The 21,141-nt window shown below is 43.1% G+C and overlaps 1 protein-coding gene and 1 long non-coding RNA gene across 5 annotated transcripts in view; both read left to right on the forward strand.

Annotated features, from left to right (window-relative positions):
* Positions 1-2,315: 2,315 nt before the first annotated feature.
* LOC310763106 lies at positions 2,316-9,105 on the forward strand. Of its 2 annotated transcripts, none has more exons than XR_014548487.1 (3): positions 2,316-2,902; positions 4,227-4,353; positions 8,996-9,105. It is a non-coding gene; the product is annotated as an uncharacterized lncRNA (long non-coding RNA). The 2 variants fall into 2 exon arrangements; XR_014548488.1 differs by lacking the exon at positions 8,996-9,105 and adding an exon at positions 5,249-5,457.
* A 1,155-nt stretch (positions 9,106-10,260) lies between these two features.
* Positions 10,261-21,141, forward strand: part of PIK3CB (phosphatidylinositol-4,5-bisphosphate 3-kinase catalytic subunit beta) — a 103,475-nt gene continuing 92,594 nt past the window's right edge. The window contains exons 1-2 of one of the 3 annotated variants that reach the window (XM_083613732.1): positions 10,261-10,397; positions 14,775-14,925. The gene's annotated coding sequence lies outside the window, so the exon portion shown is untranslated. Of the gene's footprint in view, positions 10,398-12,570; positions 12,688-14,636; positions 14,926-21,141 lie in introns of those variants that run through there. The other 2 variants (XM_083613733.1, XM_083613736.1) reach the window with 2 other exon arrangements.

Genomic DNA, 21,141 nt, shown 5'->3' on the forward strand with positions numbered 1-21,141 from the left:
CAATGGGAATCTGTGGGATTTGCTGTCAGGTAAAGCTTATGCATACTTGGGGTTTTGAGCTAAGTGGGATTTGTTCCTAAGCTTGCTTGCTTATTTATTTAAATTTAAAATTATAACCTGTTTCATTCAGGCACACAAATCCAAAATGGCTTATAGTGAAATAATCTTTTAGGAAACAGATCCGGGTAACAGCTGGATTTTATTTTTCCAAAATGGGGAGGGGATATCAAGCACTGTATGTACCAAAATGGGGAGGGGATATCAAGCACTGTATGTACCTTCTTCCCTGAAGTCCCAGGTGCAACTCAAACCCTGCAAAGCACCTAATAAAACACAGCACACACCCTCCCTCAAAGAACTGTCATTTAAGGTGCTGGGAATTGTAGGTCTATGGTGGGTACAATACCCAGCATCCTGGAGAGTTTGGTGTACACAGCAAAGTCTCATTTGACTGTCTGCTTCCTCCTTCCACATTACATCTTAAGACTGAAACTAAGCACAGACGCCATCAACAGACCCCCCCAAGTGTCCCTGTTTTTCAGGGACACCCCTGATTTAGAGAAGTCTCCCTGGTTTCTAGGGACGCGGGTGGTGCTGTGGGTTAAACCACAGAGCCTAGGACTTGCTGATCAGAAGGTCGGTGGTTCGAATCCCCATGACAGGGTGAGTTCCCGTTGCTTGGTCCCTGCTCCTGCCAACCTAGCAGTTCGAAAGCACCTCAAAGTGCAAGTAGATAAATAGGTACCGCTCCGGCGGGAAGGTAAACGGCGTTTCCATGCGTGGCTCTGGTTCGCCAGAAGCGGCTTAGTCATGCTGGCCACATGACCCGGAAGCTGTACTCCGGCTCCCTCAGCCAATAAAGCGAGATGAGTCGGCCACGACTGGACCTAATGGTCAGGGGTCCCTTTACCTTCACCTTTACCCTGGTTTCTGATTTCATCTTGGAATGTCCCACGTTTCCTTTGGATGAGAAATGCTGGATGGTATGGAGTTATCTGACCCTTGAGCTGTCTGAAGGTAATCCTGTATAGGGAAATTTTTTTAAATGGGTCATTCCACATCAAATCAATGCAAAAAACAAGGGTTTCGCCACCCACCATCTTGGATTTTGATGAAACTTGGTGTACACCCTTCCCTTATGGTTGAAAGAAAACCCCTAACATTTCCCCCCCTCCATCTCGAACGGTTTTAATTTTATAGCACTTCAAAGTTTCGTGAAATCTGTCCCTCTTGAGATCCTCCGCCTTGTAGGTATTTTAATTTTTTTCTCCAAAACCAATGATCTTTGAAATTTTACACAGAGCTCAATAACATGATGAGGATTTCAGAGAAAAATACACCAGCACTCAAAAGATTTTATAAATGCCTTAAAAAATGTATAAATGTAGTTTTTTGTGTGGAAAAATGAGGTATAGAAAACCTAAATTTTCAGCATGAGGGCACGATGGAATCAGAAGTTTTTCATGGTGAAAATTGTTGCAAAGACATGCTCTTTCTCAACAAAGAATAAAATTTATGGATCTCTTATGTCTTCTAACAAAATTTTACATTTTGGGGACATCTTGGGGGGGAAAATGGCTAGGGGTACAACTTTCCTACAATCCATAGCTGTAATAGAAAAAATTAATGAAACAAAGTTGTTCATCTTAAAATCTAAAATAATATTGGTTATTACAGAGGTTTTTTTTTCCCAAAAGTGCAGGCTTGTTTTTCAGTTTGGGGGTATTTAAAACCATGAAAATTGGCTAGAGATAGAGGGGGGAAATTTAAGGGGTTTTCTTTCAACCATAAGGGAAGGGTGTACACCAAGTTTCATCAAAATCCAAGACAGTGGGTGGCATGACCGCATTGAACTGATGTAGAATGACCCAAATGTTTAATGTTTTATTATGTTTTTATGTATGTTGGAAGCTGCCCAGAGTGGCTAGAGCAACCCAGGAATATGTGTGGGGTATAAATAGAGATGCTGGAGGGTATACATCAGTGGCTCCAACATTAGCCAATTATTATTCTCCCCACCCCCCACTCCCTGTTTAGTTTGCTGTCTAGCCTGATGAAGCCTTCTGAAGAATTCAAACGCTTGTGCATGAACACACAAACACACACACATTTTGGTTGGCCTGATAAAGATATTGCCCTCCTGTAGATTTTGGGATGAAATAATGGTAACAGTCAAAACTTTTTTAAAAAAAGATTTAAAAAATAGTAGCATGCATATGATAGGGCTATGTATGCTATGATCTACAATGCTGCAGTCACACAGCACTTGACAACTCCCAGTGGCATAGCAGGGGTGGTTGCTACGGATGCAAAATTGTTAGGGGCACAAAATTTCAAAACCCTGTGCTGCCTCAATACAGATGTGCACTTCCATCGCTGGGCTCTGTTGAAAACGACCTGTCCATGTGAACCAGGAAGTGACCTCCCCAGACAATGGAGTGACTCTTCTTTTCTTATCTCTGTGGCTGCGATCTCCTGGGTGATGCTGAATGTGCAGGCATACTCCGTCCATTTCTCTCCTTCCTACCCTCCCTCCACATGGCCCCAGATGCTGGCAACCCATGCTACGCCACTGATAATGCCTCTCATGTAAGGGCTGGTCCATCCATGCTTGTCCATCACTTGATGAGGGCCAACTTCCAGTGATCACTTGTACTTGAAAGTGAAACATTGCAGACCCTTTAATATCACCTTGCATCCGTTCACACGTTCATCTGTTGCGAGTAAGCAGGCCTTGCGCAAAGACGACCAAGTGAGGCAATACGATGTGTGTGTACACACAGACAATTCCATCCCCTTCCTCCAAGACTGGTATGGGTGGAGGTAGCAGCCTTGGGGAACAAGTGCATCATCTGTCTGCAATGAAACCAGCACGCCTGTGCACCAGTGGACCTGACACAATGTGAGAACTATTTTTTCTATATCACTTACATTATAGCAGAAATGTGAAATGAACTCCATGTGGCAGCGGCCAATAAAAAAGAGGGGGCCGGTGAATTAAGAAGCGGTCTCCAAAAAGTTTCAGTTATCCCTTGGAGCTATATGACAACATAGACTGCCCTAATTGAAACAGTGTGAGAGCTTCCCCCGCCTCACCCCCCAAAGTTAAATCACTGCAAGTCCTTGTCCATCCCGCTCCCACCCCATCTCCCGGAAAGACAGACAGTTAATAGAAAAGGACACCACTGCCACCTTTGATATCTATTATTTCCCTCAAGAATTTAACTGTTAAAAATAAGGAATGGGTGTTCGCCTTTCTCCTGCCCCCCTTCCCCTCAGTCCGCAGCATTAGCAGCCTCTGCCTATTCCCTCTGGAGGCCCAGACACTTGATACAAAGGGAACTGTATGGGATGTCGGCCCCTTTGGGGTTTCATGTTTTCCCTCAGTATTTCTAACAGCTAAAGATGACACCACATCCCTCTGCCATCCCCTCCAAAGAATTTGCCCCCAAGGGAGCTGCACTCGGAGTTAAGTTACTTGGAATAAACCTCAAGAATGAAGTCCAAGCGACTCGCATCCGTCACAATCAGGTGGGGAGTTTGATCCTATGTCATGTTTACCTGGGAGTAGGCCCACTGAACACACAGCAGGATTTACTTGTGAGTAAGCATGCTGGAAGATTGACATGGTCAGTGCATTTACTTGGGAGGAAGCTGTGCTTGCTGGGTCTGAAGTAAACAGGTGTAGACTCAGGCTGTAAGCTTTCTTGAAATAATTATTAATAATAATTTTTATTATTTGTATGCCACCCATTTCCGAGCCACCTTCAAAGGCAGCCCCATATAGAGCACACTGCAGTAATCCAGCAGGAGATAACCAGGACATCTACAACTCTGGTGAGACAAGGCATAGACAGTTAGGGTTTCAGCCATTTTACCAGGTGGAATTAACCTGGGCTTCCATGGACAGCAGTGAGTCCAAAATGACCCCAAGGCTGTGCACCTGGTCATTTAGTGGCACAGTTTCCCCATTCAAGACCAGGGAGTCCCCCCCACCTGCCCATCCCCTGTCCCCCAGAAACAATACTTCTGTCTCGTCAGTCTTTCTTCAGCATGGTACAAACCTGAAAAATACTGAAAGTCCTCTAAGTAATCATGCAAAGACTGAGGATCACTTTTGAAATATCAGAAGTATTTTAAATCATGTAAAGGATCCCATCTGCTGTAGATGGATGTTCAGTTGGTTGAACAATGAGACTTTTGTAGCCATATTTTCTTCTGCACAGCTTTGCAAAAAGGTCATGCATTCTATTACTTCTGCAGGAGATCTTAAGGAGATCTTAAGAACTTAAGAAGAGCCCTGCTGGATCAAGACCTATCTATTACAGCATCCTATAGGAAGCCCACAAGCAGGTCAGGAGGGCAATAGTCTCAGCGGGTGGCACTGTGGTTTAAACCATTGAGCCTCTTTGGGCTTGCCGATCAAAAGGTCAGCAATTCGAATCCCCACGACGCAATGAGCTCCCATTGCTCTGTCCCAGCTCATGCCAACCTAGCAGTTTCAAAGCACACCAGTGCAAGTAGATAAATAGGTACCACTGCGGCGGAAAGGTAAACGGCATTTCCATGTGCTCTGGTTTCCGTCACGGTGTCCCGTTGTGCCAGAAGTGGTTTAGTCATGCTGGCCACATGACCCTGAAAGCTGTCTGTGGACAAATACCAGCTCCCTTGGCCTGAAAGTGAGATGAGTGCCGCAACTCCATAGTTGCCTTTGACTGGACTTAACTGTCCAGGGGTTCTTTACCTTTTTAGTCTCATTGTGCTCATGGTCACCTGTAATTGGTGTTCAGATCCAGTCCCCCTTTGTACCTGGCGTTAGCACCTAATGACTAATCTTCATGGTAGATTATGCCTCCAGGCTTTGTTATTTCTGACTTCTGCCACAACCACTTACTGCATGTACACAATAACTAAAGCCTCTAGTAATCTTTACTCACCGCTAACTGGAAGTTAAACCAGTTTAGCTGCCTGGAGTTCATTGGGAAGAAATTGGTTTTAATCTAAAACCCTCTTAAGGGGCACAGAATTAAATGACAGAAAGTAAATAAATATCAGGAACCAAGCCTGGTATGTGGGAATAGGAAAAAGGGGAGGGGAAAATCTTTATTCCTCTATATAAATTAATACATAAGTTACGAAAACATACAACTGTTGTTTTAAACGAATGGGATCAAGATGGATTATGAGGTCTTTGAAAGGGAAATCTCCTGATTAAATGTATGCCCCGCTCTGAATTGTTTCCGTTTAGGAAGATGAACAACTGAAATGTCAGAAACAGTCTAAGCAGCTCCAAGACTCATTTCAAATGAAGGAAGCACCAAAACGCAACCAAAGAAACAGTGGATGTGGACAAACTGTAGATCAGTGTGAGAACTAGACATTTCTGTGCCAAGGGCAAACACTTAGTTCCCTGTCTACCTCTTTTCCTGAAGCTCTCCAGGGATTGATGGACTCAGCCCATGAGCAGCATGGGAGAAATCAATATTCTTTAGGTGGGGCACTGCAATAATTGACAACAGGTGTGGCTGGCTCGGGAGGGTGGCAAGGCTGGGCACAATTCAAAGTGTTGGTGCTCACCTTTAAAGCCCTAAATGGCCTTGGCCCAGTATACCTGAAGGAGCGTCCCCACCACCATTGTTCTGCCTGAAGGCCCAGTGCTGCGGCTGTTCTGGCGGTTTCCTCACTGTGAGAAGCCAAGTTACAGAGAACCAGGCAGAGGGCCTTCTTGGTAGTGGCACCCGCCCTGTGGAACACCCTCCCACCAGATGTTAAAGAGAACAACAACTACCAGACTTTTAGAAGAGATCTGAAGGCAGCCCTGTTTAGGGAAGCTTTTAATGTTTAACAGACCACTGTATTTTAATACTTTGTTGGGAGCTGCCAAGAGTAACTGGGGAAACCCAGCTGGATGGGTGAGGTATAAATAACATATTATTATTATTATTATTATTATTATTATTATTATTATTATCAGGGCCCTGAGAGAAACAGAGGGTCCTCTGTCCCAAGAATGCTACATTTCCATTTTACACAAAGTACCCAAGAAAATCTGATGTGACATAATGCCACAGCCCTGAGGACATCCATCTTACCTCTTATATGGCAGGCGACCTCTACCCTTGCTCAGCAGAGCTTCTGAGATATTTTTGAGTGCAGGTGTTTAGGAATAGGGGGTGTTATTCTCTACAAGCACCTCTCTATGGCAGAAGCTTCTGCCAATTTCTTCAGTATGATTCTGAAACGTGGCAACATTCCTCTTCCATTTTGGACCTTCAGTTTTACCAAAGCATCAGAAATCTTTGCCTAGCAACGTTTTCCACTGCCATTCCTTGTTCCCATCATTTGGCACTGGCTGGCACTGAATTTGGAAGTTTCACACTCACTCACTCAGCTAATTACATGGATATTTCTTTTTAACTCCCCTGCTTGCTTCTCGAGGGCTGCCAAGCATCATGGGCCAGACTGCACAAAGATGGGGTCAGCTTTGCTTTGAAGTTCTGTTGCTACTCCCCTTCAGGCAGAGCTTCAAAGGAAAATTTCAGTGCAATGCTCAACAGCACCAGGAAGCAACTGGGACTGAAAATGAAATTTTGTAGCAGAGAACCAGGCACTTTGTGGCATAAAATGCAGGGCTCAAATCGAAAGCAAAGGCCCTGAGAAAACCTGAGTGTGCAGCTGAGAATATTTCTACCGCCGAAGGTCACAATGTCAGCATGACTTCTGCAAAGTGAAATTTGCCTCGCTATTATCTTTGTGTTCTACAGGAATGTCGGTAAGCATGCAGATAGGATGAACATGTAGACACTATATGCCTGGATGTTCACATTTCCTTTCAACAAATCACTCAACAAAGTCTCCTAAGGAAACTCAGTAAGCAGTCATGGGGTAGATAAGAATGCAGGAACAAAAAAAATGCAAAGATTAGTAACTGAGCAAGTCAGACCTGCAACAAAATGTTGCAGTGTGGAATTTTCCAGTTCAGTGCTACAACCAGTCATTTAGTCATATCTTCCACCATTATTCATCCATTTAATTATTAAATTTGTATACCTCCTAATGCCCATACATCTTTATTGCATCCCCCATCCTACTCAGCCACAACAGTTAGTCAGCATGTAAAGGTAAAAAGGTAAAGATAAAGGACCCCTGGATGGTTACGGTAAGTCCAGTCAAAAGTGACTACGGGGTTGCGGCGCTCATCTTGCTTCAGGCCAAGGGAGCTGGCGTTTGTTCACACACAGCTTTCTGGGTTATGTGGCCAGCATGACCAAACCACTTCTGGCACAATGGAACACCGTGATGGAAGCGCACGGAAACACCGTTTACCTTTCCGTCACCTATTTATCTACTTGCACCTATTTATCTACTTGGCAGGATCTGGGACAGAGCAATGGGTGCTCACCCCATCGCAGGGATTTGAACCACCAACCTTCTGATCGGCAAGCCCAAGAGGCTCAGTGGTTTAGACTACAGCGCCACCCGCATCCCAGTCAATGTGTATTTACTTATTGATATGATTATTTGTGATGTGTGTGCATGTGTGCGTATTGCCCATTTGACATGTTGTGAGCGATTCTGTGGACAATTTCATACAAAAGCAGCATATGAATAAATGAATGAGAATTCCACAACCTCTGAGTATGCTTAGCTGTTACCGGGCTGTTTTGGGAATTTCCTTTAAAAAAATTACTAAGCTTTTTTTTGTACTTCTGCAAACTTTGGGTTCTCCCAAGCCTGTTGATACCTCCCACTTTTGCATTAATGGTTCTATTTTGACCGCATTAGGACTGCCATTTGCCTCTGAAGTTCAGAAATAGAGGAAAGGATTAAGGGAAAGGAAATTGTGGCCAAAAATTAGATTGTTTTCACAAGGGATAGAGTGGATATATTATGGGACCAATGCTCTTTAATGAATATTAAGCAGATTGTAAAAATTGTGGAGCCAGGGTAAGTAGTGAAATATCCAAACTTGTAAATGGCAGAAAATTATTCAAATGAGAATATTATTCACACAATGCACAATTAATGTAGAGCGTTCTAGCCAGTTAGACAAACTCACATGCTGCAGAAGTAGCCACTGAGGTAGCCTCCAGATTAAGAAACAATTCCCATCAGCTGCTGCCAACAGGGCTAATGCTCAGGGATGATGGGAGTTGTAGTCCAATGAGGCACAACATTGGCTATCCCTGTGATGAAAGATCCCCCCCCCCCCAGTTTCAGAGGCAGCATACTACTGGAAATCAACAGTGGAAGAAGGTTTGAGGACTTCTGATAGATGTCTGGTTGATAACAGTGGGATGCAGAATGCTGGGCCTCTGATCAGACTCAGCAGAAAGAACTCTTCTTCTGTTCTTAAAACCACTTATGAGAAGCAACTAAGTTAAATGCAAAATGCCAAACATTTCCATATACAGAGACTCCCTGATTATCTGTTTCTGACTACAAACCATGGAAAATGGGTATATTTAGTATGTCTTACATTATACTATTTAATACACTTTGGCAACAGTGTATGCACATTCACCTGAGAGTGTGCTCCTTTGAACACAGTAGGGTTTCCTTCCAAGTAAACGTACATTATATTGCACTGTTTAATATAGTACGGCGGTTCGAATCCCCGCGATGGGGTAAGCTCCCGTTGCTCGGTCCCTGCTCCTGCCAACCTAGCAGTTTGATAGCATGTCAAAGTGCAAGTAGATAAATAGGTACTGCTCTGGTGGGAAGGTAAACGGCGTTTCCGTGCGCTGCTCTGGTTCGCCAGAAGCGGCTTAGTCATGCTGGCCACATGATCCGGAAGCTGTACGCCAGCTCCCTCGGCCAATAAAGCGAGATGGGCGCCACAACCCCAGAGTCGGCCACAACTGGACCTAATGGTCAGGGGTCCCTTTACCTTTAAACAACTTTGCAAAATCCTTTTATTAGATATGGGGCCATTATAAAGACATTCTAACTGCAGGCATATGAACAGTTGTATATTATCTTTTTGTACTCTCAGTGTAACATGGAAGGGAAAACAAACCCACATAGAAAATCTGCATGAAGCAGCATAGCAGAATTAGAGCAACTTATCTTGCATATGTTCAATGAAATAACTGAGAGCGGCACAAAACTATCCATATATCCAAGAATAAATGCACTGACAATTTGGAATTCTGTTTTGGCCACTAGGTGGGGCTAATAGCTCTTTTAAGGAACCAATGAGGCTAGTTTAGCCATTTTTCTTATGCTTATGTTGAGTATGTATTGCCAATAAACTGGAAGATAGCTTAAAGATTTGTAAGGAAGACTATCTGATTATCTGATTCCATAAATACTGAGCCACAGTACCGAATGCTAGTCCCAAGATTAGAAGATGTCTATGAAATATCCATTCCTCATCTTACAAAGTAGTTTTCTCATTTTAAGGAATTTAATTTACATTGGGATCATACAAAATGACCACAGGAAATAAGCCAATGCACCTATAAAAAGAGTGCCTGGATTTGCTGCAGCTAGCATTCAGATGATGTTCTATTTTATTTACAAAACCGCTTCCTGTTTTGTAGTAACTTTAGTCATGATAACTGTTACGGCACCCTTGGCATCAAATAGTAAGATATCCCAGGCACCTGAATTGTCACAAGTACTATTCAGTTCAGTTCAGTGAAGGGGAAACATGAGGGAGCACAGTTCCATGACTTTTTAAAGAGAAGGGGTGATTACATCATCATGGAACACCAGAGTAATTGATGGACTTTCCTTGCTCTGGCAAGTGTATTAGGGGATTATAAGGCTTTCAAGTTTCTTTTGTAACAATAGCATAGAGGAACTTGGAAGATGAGGAAAAATAACCAAGACGGGGCCAGATACTTCTTTCTTTTGATCAGGTTCCTATTTCATGCCAGTAGGAGCCAAACCTTGACCTGATTGATAAAGTTAAATTTATAATGTACATAAAATGCTGTGTTTGAATGCTGTAAAGGGAAGTTTATCTTAGACAAGAGGTTCCACTCACGGGTGTGTCAAGGAACAAGCTTTGCCAGACTTGGTGGGGCAATCAATCTGCACAGAAGAACAGCATGACTGGAAAAATATTTTTACCCATCAACAAACGTTTTCTCTCAATTCCCCACCCCCACTCTGACAATAACCATTGGAAATTATTTAAGCTCAGCCAAATAGGTTGATGACAGATAAATGTCACAATACCAGCCACCACAGCCCTCTTATCTACTGCAGTATCTCTGCTCCTTGAGTTTGCCTTGAGTGTCTCATATTCAGATGAGCAATCATTTCTGATCTGAACTGAACTAGAAATGCAGAGAGGTGGAATGCAGACATGATGTCAACTACTCCAGGATAAAACTAATTCGCCTTGGGGCAAATGATGTCACAACATGAAGAGCACAACCTGAAAGGTATGCATAACGCAGCAGGTTCTGAACCTATGAATAAAGAAGGGGACATAAGATTTTAAATTCCGGAACAGGAAAGGTTTGGGTGATTTAACACATTGGTGCTATGCTGCATTCTTTGCTGTTGTTCTTTTTAAATGATATTGCTTGCCCATATCTGACAGTACAATACATAGCTTCATTGGCCTGTTGAAAAAGAGATTGTTTGTGACTCTTTCTACCATCACAAAACCAGTTACAATCCTGCATATGAGGTGGGACACGCCCAACACTTGGCTGCCAAGCCTCTGGTTGAAGATCTCCAGTAAGTGGGAGTCCATTACCCCTCTAGGTACCCCCTGACAGTTAAGTCCAGTCGCGGACGACTCTGGGGTTGCGGCGCTCATCTAGCTCTGTAGGCCAAGGGAGCCGACGTTTGTCCGCAGACAGCTTCTGGGTCATGTGGGCAGCATGACTAAGCCACTTCTGGTGAGCCAGAGCAGCGCACAGAAACGCCGTTTACCTTCCTGCCAGAGTGGTACCTACTTGCACTTTGACGTGCTTTCGAACTGCTACGTGGGCAGGAGCTGGGACCGAACACTGGGAGCTCACCCCGTTGCGGGGATTCGAACCGCCGACCTTCTGATAGGAAGCCCTAGGCTCTGTGGTTTAGACCACAGTGCCACCCACGTCCCCACCACCCCTCTAGGTTTGTCCATAATGTTTGACAAAAACTACCCTCCTGTAACTTAAGCCTATTGGAATTAGTCCTGGTCTCCGGGCTGAGAACAAGTCATCTTTGCCCTCTTCTCCATGGCAGCCTTTCTGGCATTTGAAGAGTGCTATCATGTTCAGTGAAGAGCTGCGGGTAGCACTGTGGGTTAAACCACAGAGCCTAGGACTTGCTGATCAGAAGGTTGGCACTTCGAATCCCAGCGACGGGGTGAGCTCCCGTTGCTCGGTCCCTGCTCCTGCCAACCTAGCAGTTCGAAAGCACGTCAAAGTGCAAGTAGATAAATAGGTACCGCTCCAGCGGGAAGGTAAACGGCGTTTCCGTGTGCTGCTCTAGTTTGCCAGAAGCGTCTTGGTCATGCTGGCCACATGACCCAGAAGCTGTATGCCTGCTCCCTCGGCCAATAAAGCGAGATGAGCGCCACAACCCCAGAGTCAGCTATGACTGGACCTAACGGTCAGGGGTCCCTTTACCTTTATCATGTCCAGTGCCACCAAGCGATGGGTGCTGTTGGTACTGATGCACTCAGTCCGCAGCCTACAGGGATCTCAGACTCTGAGCTTTCATTTTTTAAAGAAGCAATACTTCAGCTCTCCTAGAAAGGAAGTTATGGAACAAAAGCTGCAAGTACCATGCAAAGTGATTTCTGAGAGATGAGTCAGCCTGACTACTACTGCCTTTCAGTGTTTTTAGTGAATGAGTGAAGTCAGAGTTGTGACGGGTGAGTGAGTTGTTTGGACACCAGGGGGTTAGGAATCCCTGGGGTCCTAAAGAGCTGCTATTTCCCCCTCCCCTTCAGTGCACTTTCCCTGCTTCTGTCTCATTTCCTAATCCTTGGAATGTCAAATTTCCCTTTTTCCTAGCTACTAGAATGCATCTTTCCTGGTTGGTTTCATCTGACACAAACCAAGAAAATAGTCTTTTCTGAGGCTTGAGAAGACTGCATAAGCGAAACATACCTATAAGCCCAACATATGATAGTTTGAGATCAGACTTCTCAGTAGACAAGGGAACAAAACAAAAAAAAGTTAATTAGCTCCCTGCTCTACTTTCTTATGCTGCTGGAAGTTTTATAGGACAACAATTTCTAAATAGGCTCTAGGACCACCACCAGCTGGGCAATCAGCTAATTACAACTCCAGGTCTACTCGTTCAATCATTTAGTAACCCTACCCTCATTTTTCCTCTCTTGAAAAATAATATAATTTCATGTTGTGACTGAATCTGAACCTTTAGCTTTCCTACTGTGGCTCCACCCCTCCAGGAAACAAACCAATAGCAGATGGAGGATGTGACAAAGTGGGGATGATATGGAAATAAGAGCCTAGCTGCTTTGAAACACAGGTGTGGTGTGAGTAGAACTTCTGCAGCTTGAGGGAAGGGTCTTCAGAAGGCTAAATGTGTAGAAGTCTGAGGTCACAAGGCGACATTCTTGGCAATTGGCACCTCAGCTTTGCAACATACTCCACCGCCACCACCCAGAGGTTTGGCTCACACCAGCTATCTTTTGGCTGAAGATCTTCCTGAAGACTTGGAGCCTAATTCTGCAGAAAGGCAGGATATGAAGCCTGGGCTCCCAAGGTGGGATGGCAGTGGTGCCTCAGATTTGGAACATTATCCCCCCCCCCCAAGTTTGGCTGGTATCAACATTGTCTAACTTTTGGCATTGGCTGAAGCTTGTCCTCTTTCAGTCCTCTTGATAATGAGACCTTTGATCTATGTATTTTTTAAAATAATATTTATTAAGGGTTTAGAGATTACAGAAAAAAAGAATGAAAAAATGAAAAATTAAATACATAAAAAAGAAAAAAAGAAAAAAAACAATACAGTAAAACAGAAAAAAGAAAAACAAGCATTTAAAAACACATCCAATGTTTCCCTATCTTTATCTTTCATTTACTTGTTTCATCGACCTCCTCACACCTCCCTTTTTTTGTGTTCTAGTTCAATTAGCTGTTTCAGCAAATCCATTCCATCTTACTCAATTTTTGTTCCATAATTTATCTTAACCCAATTTAACCTTAAATTTTCCACTTTGACCCATTAACAATCTATTTTTACTTAATTCTTTGTAACCTTTCTGCTAAAGCCATGTAACTTCATTCCAGCATCCTTCTAACATTCCTTAATTTTACAGTATTTCTGTAAATAAACTTTAAATTTTTTCCAATCTTCTTCCACCGACTCTTCTCCCTGGTCTCGGATTCTGCCAGTCATTTCTGCCAGTTCCATGTAATCCATCAACTTCATCTGCCATTCTTCCCGGGTGGGTAAATCTTGTGTCTTCCAATGCTTTGCGATAAGTATTCTTGCTGCTGTTGTAGCATACATAAAGAAAGTTCTATCCTTCTTTGGCACCAATTGGCCGACCATGCCCAGGAGAAAGGCCTCTGGTTTCTTCAAGAAGGTATATTTAAATACCTTTTTCATCTCATTATAAATCATCTCCCAGAAAGTCTTAATCCTTGGGCATGTCCACCAAAGGTGGAAGAATGTACCCTCAGTCTCATTACATTTCCAGCATTTATTATCGGGCAAATGATAGATTTTTGCAAGCTTGACTGGTGTTATGTACCACCTGTAGATCATTTTCATTAGATTCTCTTTTAAGGCATTACATGCTGTAAATTTCATACCTGTGGCCCATAACTGTTCCCAGTCAGCCATCATAATGTTGTGTCCGACCTTTGATCTATGTAATATGGTGAAGTTGTTTTGAAAAGCACATTTAGACTGATTTATGTATTGTGACTTCCATGTTTTGATCTTTGCATTCTAAAGCTTTGTATCTGCCTTGAGGTCTTTTGAGGAACGGAGGAATATAAATGGCTGAAATAAATAAAATGGAAGACAAAATGCAATAGAATACCTTGATACAAGCTAAGCAAAGATTCTGCCTCCCCCCCTCCCCCGCCGCCGCCTCAGGGTTTCTCACTCTTATAGTCTGTGATGCTTTTACATCTGCCATTTTGTTCTTTTTTCTGTTTTCATTGCTGCTTTAAAGTTCTTGCTGCATTGTAGCTCTGTTAGCTGCCGTGCATTGAAATAGATGTATTGAAGGATGGAGTACAGATGTACAGAGTAAATACGTTCATTTATCTAAGATCTCCCTGTCCAAGCTGAGGTAATAATAGGAGTGAGTCAGTGTGGTATTGTAGGATGACTATAGCCTTCTGCTCTTGCACTCTAAATAAACTTTTTTTTTTGTCTGTGTGAATGGCACTTGCCCATGAGTAAGCATCCCATAATCCGTTGTTTACATCCAGAGGTCCTGGGTAGTTATTTTTAGAGAGCATGTTTTGGTCTAAAGTAATGCTGCATCTTTATTTTGCTTCTGTGCCTTTAGGGCAATCTTCAAACGGATGACTGCGCTCATAGATCTCTGCATATCTTTCAGGCACAGCTCAGTTGCTAAAACTATTCATCCAGCATTCTTACCTTTCTACTCATCAAAGCAGCTAAACTATTTCTTTGCTGTCCTTTGCCACTGCCCTCCTGCAGGCAGGGAAAGAGGTGGGGTTTTCTATTCCCTTCCAGTCTCCGGTTGATGACTGTTTTGAGTGTTTGTATCAGGGATTCAGGGCTCCTAACAGCACTTTTGTTTCTGTTTCACACAAACCTGTATGGTGAAGCCCCACCCCCATTTTCTTCTTCTGTATTCCGAACAGATATACAGCAAAAGAGCTGAAAAGAAAAAAAGTACAGCAATCATGACTTTATAGGAAGAATGACATGCCTCTCTGTGGCTTACTTGTGTTAATGGAAACCTAACCAGAGAACCCAGAAGAAGAAACCTACAGAATCGGAACCCGGACAAAGGTAGGAACTTAAATTCTTTATTTTTTCTTTATTAACAGACCAATGCCATTTATTAACAACTGCCCCTCTCTTTATGAAGTATTGTGTCATGTGTGTGGTATTCTGTGCCCTTGTCCCTTTCAGCTTCTTCTATTGGAAATTACAAACCTGCACAGGTGAAATTTAGAGAAAGATTACATATTTCTATAAGAGAAATAAGGTGGGCAAAGATATTAATACTATGAATTTTTGGTGTGCAACAGGAAGAATAATACAGAGAAAAGAACAAGGCAAACTCGGTGAAGAAGAACTAATAATAGTTTTGTGGCACTTTAAAGACTAACTAATTTTATTTTTCATGGACTGTGGCACACACAACAGATGCCTAAATAGTTGGTAGGTGTGGATGCACACACTTTGAGAAGGGGGGAAACTCCTGAAGTAAACAGTGAAAGCTAAAAAATGCAAAAGGTACACTGTGACATTTCTACTCAGAAGGTTATACCTGATCAAATCGTTAACCAGAATCCTAACAAAATATCTGTTAAACATTAGAGAGAAAGTTACACTTTGGATAACCATTAGGTATCAAACAGCTGTGTTACTTTTGTTTTAGGAGGGGTGAAGTTCAAAGATTGGGCATAGATAGCCTGTTGCCTGAACCCAGGCTTGTGACTGAGCATTCTCCAGACTAACTGTAAATTGTAACCAAAGTTTGTTCTTAGGCATTCACTCTAAGCCAAGGCTTGACTAAGGCTGCATTCAGGCACGGGTTTTATCCTGTTAGGTTCACTGGCTTCTGTCCCAATTTCTAACATTCCTTTTACACTGCAGTACCTGTGGCTTTTGACTGAAATAGTGCCATGTCATGGTAAATTTTAAATGGTGGGAAAGCACTGTATGCCAGGATACTGCTCCAAATTTCATCATGTGAAATTACAAAGCAAAACTGCTGTGATTTTCTGTCTCAACAGGGTTGCAAATGCATTTTTTTTCTGGAAACAATTAACATGAAAAGGGAGTGCAAAACTTCCATTGGGTTTCCAGAAGTGGGTTTCACATTGTGTGAAAGGTCAGACAAAATGTGGGAATGAATCAGTAAGGAAATGGAATAAAGTACTGCCTGAATGCAGCCTTAGTGTGAATTGCAAACTAGGCCATTGATACACAACCCAGTGGTCGAGTCACTTAATTCAATGTTTTTCTTGTTGCTAGTCTTGTCGTACAAGACCTTCCGGGATAATGTATCTCAGGGGTGGCCAACCTTTTTGGCCAGTGAGCACATTTTGAATTTTGAAAGAGTGCTGGGGACACCAGTCACAAAATAGCTGCTGTATCTTCATGTAATTAAAAGTGCATGGAGCACTCTTCCTACAAGGGACATTGTGGCAACAGTAGCAGCCTTGTGTTTTTGCTTTGTTTTTAATTGTAGGAAGTGAGCATTTTGGGTACTGAAAATGTGAATGCACTCTCTCCAAAGTGGGAGGGACAAAAGCAGTTTAAAAATGATCATGGCAGGGACTTAGTGATGTTATAGCTCAAGGCTTTCAATACCAGAGGAACGACTTGCTGCAGTTTACTAGCAACTTGGCTCAGTAGTTTGATAGTTGAGAAATCTGTGATTTTCCCTGCCATGAAAATGCTTGATGGATGAAATGGTGTGGTTTTAGTAACAGCTGCACAGTTCCCCATTAAGTAAGTTACAGCATCTGGAAAATCCCTTGAATCTCACATATTGGGTTCAGCAGGATATATACCCCATAAAACTTTAAGGTTTGTAACGTGTTACTGTATATTGTTGTAAACCACTTGGAGGTTTGCTTCTTTTTGAAATCTAGCAATAGATTAATCTTATTATAAATAAAATAAATAAAACTTCATGTATTTTTGTTATGTAAGCCATTCTGGTCTGCATGCAAATGTATTCTAAGGTGCCCTTCATACTGCTAATGCACTCCCTGCCTCTTCATGCAATAACAGCCTCCAAGCCCAGTGCTAACTGGTTAAGCTTCCTTCTCGAGCAAAAAATGCTATGGACATAATAGCATTTCTGTATTTTTTTATTGATTGATTCTGTAATATTTGAGTTTATAAATATACCAATGGAGAATAGGTGAAGATGGACAGCATAGCACAGTAATTGCATTCAGGTTCCCAGAGAGAGAGAGAGAGAGAGAGAGAGAGAGAGATGTGAAATCAGAAAGGTGCCTCCCAGTCTGCAGCTCTCTCTCTCTCTCTCTCTCTCTCTCTCTCTGCCTCTCCTTGAATCATGTTACTATTGTTCTCTGTTCACAAGACCTCATGACCCACCTGTAGAGAAAGCCCAAAATGCTATCTCTTTAAAAGTCCTGGTGTACCTGGCACAATGTTCCCGTCTTACTCATATGAATCATCACATACCTGTCACATTTTACGCATCCTCCCTGTGGAGAGACTGGATTTTCCCTTCAATGGTTTCTGTCTACCGGGAAATCTTGTCCAGTTCCCACTGTTTGGTTCCATCTTTCAGGGTTGTTCTGTGTATCTGTTGGAAATGTAATGTAGTGTTGAAACTTTGGCCCTAGAAAGGTGCTCAAGACCATATAGGCATAACTGGGACGTGGGTGGTGCTGTGGCCTAAACCGCTGAGCCTCTTAGGTTTGCCAATCAGAAAGTCAGCAGTTCGAATCCCCATGACAGAGTGAGCTCCTGTTGCTCTGTCCCAGCTCCTGCCAACCTAGCAGTTCGAAAGCCCACTAATACAAGTAGATAAATAGGTACCGCTGTGGCAGGAAGGTAAATGGTGTTTCTGTGCACTCTGGCTTCTGTTACAGTGTTCCGTTGTGCCAGAAGCTGCTTAGTCATGCTGGCCACATGATCCAGAAAGCTGTCTGTGGACAAACAGTGGCTCCCTCGGCCTAAAAACAAGATGAGCGCCGCACTCCATAGTTACCTTTGACAGGACTTAACTGTCCAGGGGTCCTTTACCTTTACCTTTTTACCTTATAGGCATATCACTTACGATGCATCGTGGATCAGCTGAAATTGATTTGTCTGTTGCTGTTACTAGTCTCTTGATTTTTCGTTTTATGAATGGTTTCACTGTTTTAATATGGAAACTGTAAACCGCCTCAGGAGCCTTTGGATGAAAGTCAAAAATTAAAAAGCAGTAAATAAATACTGCTTGGATAATCCATACCCTACCAAACTCCCCATTCAATTCCACAGAGTTAAAATGGGGAAACTCAGTGGCTTTCTAGATCAGTGTTCCTCAGCCATGGGTCCCAAGATGTTGTTGAACTACAATTCCCATCCTACAGCCATCTTCGCTGACAGTCAGGGATTATGCCAGATGTAGTCCAACAATAGAGGGACACGTGTGGCGCTGTGGGTTAAACCACAGAGCCTAGGACTTGCCAATCAGAAGGTTGGTGGTTCGAATCCCCGCAACGGGGTGAGCTCCCGTTGCTCGGTCCCTTCTCCTGCCCACCTAGCAGTTTGAAAGCACCTTAAAGTGCAAGTAGATAAATAGGTACCGCTCCGGCGGGAAGGTAAACGGCATTTCCGTGCGCTGCTCTGGTTCGCCAGAAGCAGCTTAGTCATGCTGGCCTCATGACCCGGAAGCTGTACGCCGGCTCCCTCAGCCAATAAAGCGAGTTGAGCGGCACAACCCCAGAGTCAGCCACGACTGGACCTAATGGTCAGGGGTCCCTTTACCTTTACCTAGTCCAACAATATCTGGGGACCCAACGGGTTATACAGCCAATATTAGAAAATTTATCCAGATTATTTGGGGGGCTTGCAGGATATCACATTGTGAAGTAAAGATCCTTGCAAGGAATCAGAGTACTTATAAAAGGATTTGGGTGAGGAGTCCTGGATTAAAATAGAAGGGTATTAAAAGCACTTGATAAATGTCAGTGTCTTATTCTCGGGATGTGGGTGTTGTTTTGGTGTTTGTCCACACACACACGTGTAGGAGTTTTGACAGGAGGAAAGAAACAGTCAGACATGACGCAGCTCTTAAAACTCTACCTCCTCTTTGTTATGTCTACTAGTACATGTTCTGCCCCTCTGCATCATTTTCTGTGTGGGAGGAGAGAAAGTGGCAGATCCCTATCTTTCCTGGTAAGACTAGCTTCCTGGTACAAGTACTGTCCACACCTACATAGAGTTGGAAAATATGCACAGGGCACACCGTCTCCTGCTTCAGCAGATTCTCCCCTACCAACCTCCTGAACTTTTTTTTTTTTTTTTTTTTGCTGCATTTAGATGGAAAGAATAAAACTGGAAATACCTATAATAATATTGGCAGTGTAAGAGGTACAGGGAAGACCAAGGCATCATCTCAGTCACAACCACCCACTTCAATGACCTTTCCAATGACTGCCTTATTCATTCTATCTTTGATTGTGGCATTCCATTTGTCAACTGGTGAATATTTCATTCATGCATTTTATGTATTAATAAGCCACATTTCTGGGCCATGTCTTCTTGGGCTGACCTGCTATTTTGAGTTTATTGCTTACTATCTTTAGTGTATGGGTCTGGTAGTAGTAGTAGTAGTAGTATTTCAGCATTTCATAAAACACCTTGATTTGGCTTGGACCTTCACTTTCCATTGCATTTTCCTGTCGCTTTCCTTACATCAAAAAGTCTGATACTTTGGGTAGGGGCGTTGCTGGCTGTAGAAGAACTCCTAATCAATTTTGATTGTGCAACCTGAATTTGCTGGAATGTGATTCACTCTCACCTTACTCTCACCTGGTAAGGGTGAATTGATGTGCCTTCCATTTTGATCTTCCTGCTATCCTGTTTTCACTGTTTATTTAGGTTCCATCCAATCCTTTCCCACATCCTTCATAGCCTGGAACATGTTTAAAAAGAGCTACCCTCATCTTAATGTACAAGGCAGCAGTGCTGAAAATGGAAATGTCTGACTGCGTGCTGCACAACTAGCAGCAGTGATAAATGATTTTTCAAACCCACATTTCCCCCACTTGTACGCCCATAAATGCACCTTCTTTGGCTCCATCTCTCCTCTCCTCCCTCCCCCAGTATTTGATGGGGATGCTTATCCCTTTTGTGACCTCTGTGGTTTTAGTAAATAATAACATGCAGACTTTTACCACATGCCTATTATGCTGAATTAGAGAGCAACTTGGTGACATCAGCCCTTCACTGTGTTTCCTCCTTGAGCAGAACCAACATTTAAAGTATCGTAGTTTTCAGTTCTGGGCATATTTGCATCCCAGCATAAGTTTTAAAGAACAACACATACAATAATGTGGTGATGCTGGTGATTATGGAAGAAAACTTTTATATGCTGCCCCACTATTGATACTTGTATGTTATGTACTGAGTTGAATAGGATCCAAAAATGCAGCAGTCGGATTGGTCCTAGAACAATGCAGCAGTATGATTGGTCCACAGGAGCCACCCTATCCAGCTCCAGGTGGAAGTGAATTCGCAACCTGATTGGCCTACGGGAGAATCCCGGAATTAGCCAATCACGTGTGGCCCATTGTGTAAATAATGTATATAAAGCAGATACTTTGGGGGAACTTTCATTCTTCACTGCTATGAGCTGAATAAAGAGCATGAAATCCACACTCGACTCTGAGAATATTTCACTTGTAGATGACATGTGTTCAAAGTCATCTTTTTAAGATATCTGGCACCTTACCTTCCTCCCCAACCCCCTAATGTCCTTCATTCTCCATCTCACCTCATTTCTACCCTGGGTTAATCACAGGAGGTAGAGGGGAAGAGATCTAGTATAGATGTGGGGCATTGTTAAGCTTGGTGTGGAGTTCGGTTCAGGAGGGGGCACAAGAGTTGCTATGTTCTCACCCATATCCATGAATTCATATGTCTTTACGTATTACATTTATCTACCACCTCCCCCCGCCTGCCTGCCGAGGAGCTCAAGATGGTGCATATGGCTATCACCTCACAACAACCCTGTGAGGTAGGCCAGGCTGAGAGACAGTGACTGGCCCAAGGTCACCCAGTGAGCTTCTTGGCTGTGTGGGTATTCAAATCCTGTTATCCAGGAGCATCACCTTATTGGCTCTCTAAATAGACAATGTTGTGGTCCAATGCAAGCAATTTCTCCTATTTGTTCCAGGTTATCTTCAAGGATGTCTCTCCTCTTATATCTTGTTGCCTACACATGAAAGGTCCCCCTTTCCTCACACTTGAGGCTCACAAAACAAAGGGGATGTGGGCAGCAAAATTACTGCTGAATAAGCTCAG

Source organism: Podarcis filfolensis (genome assembly GCF_964270895.1).
Source record: "Podarcis filfolensis genome assembly, chromosome: 5".
Lineage (NCBI taxonomy): Eukaryota > Metazoa > Chordata > Lepidosauria > Squamata > Lacertidae > Podarcis > Podarcis filfolensis.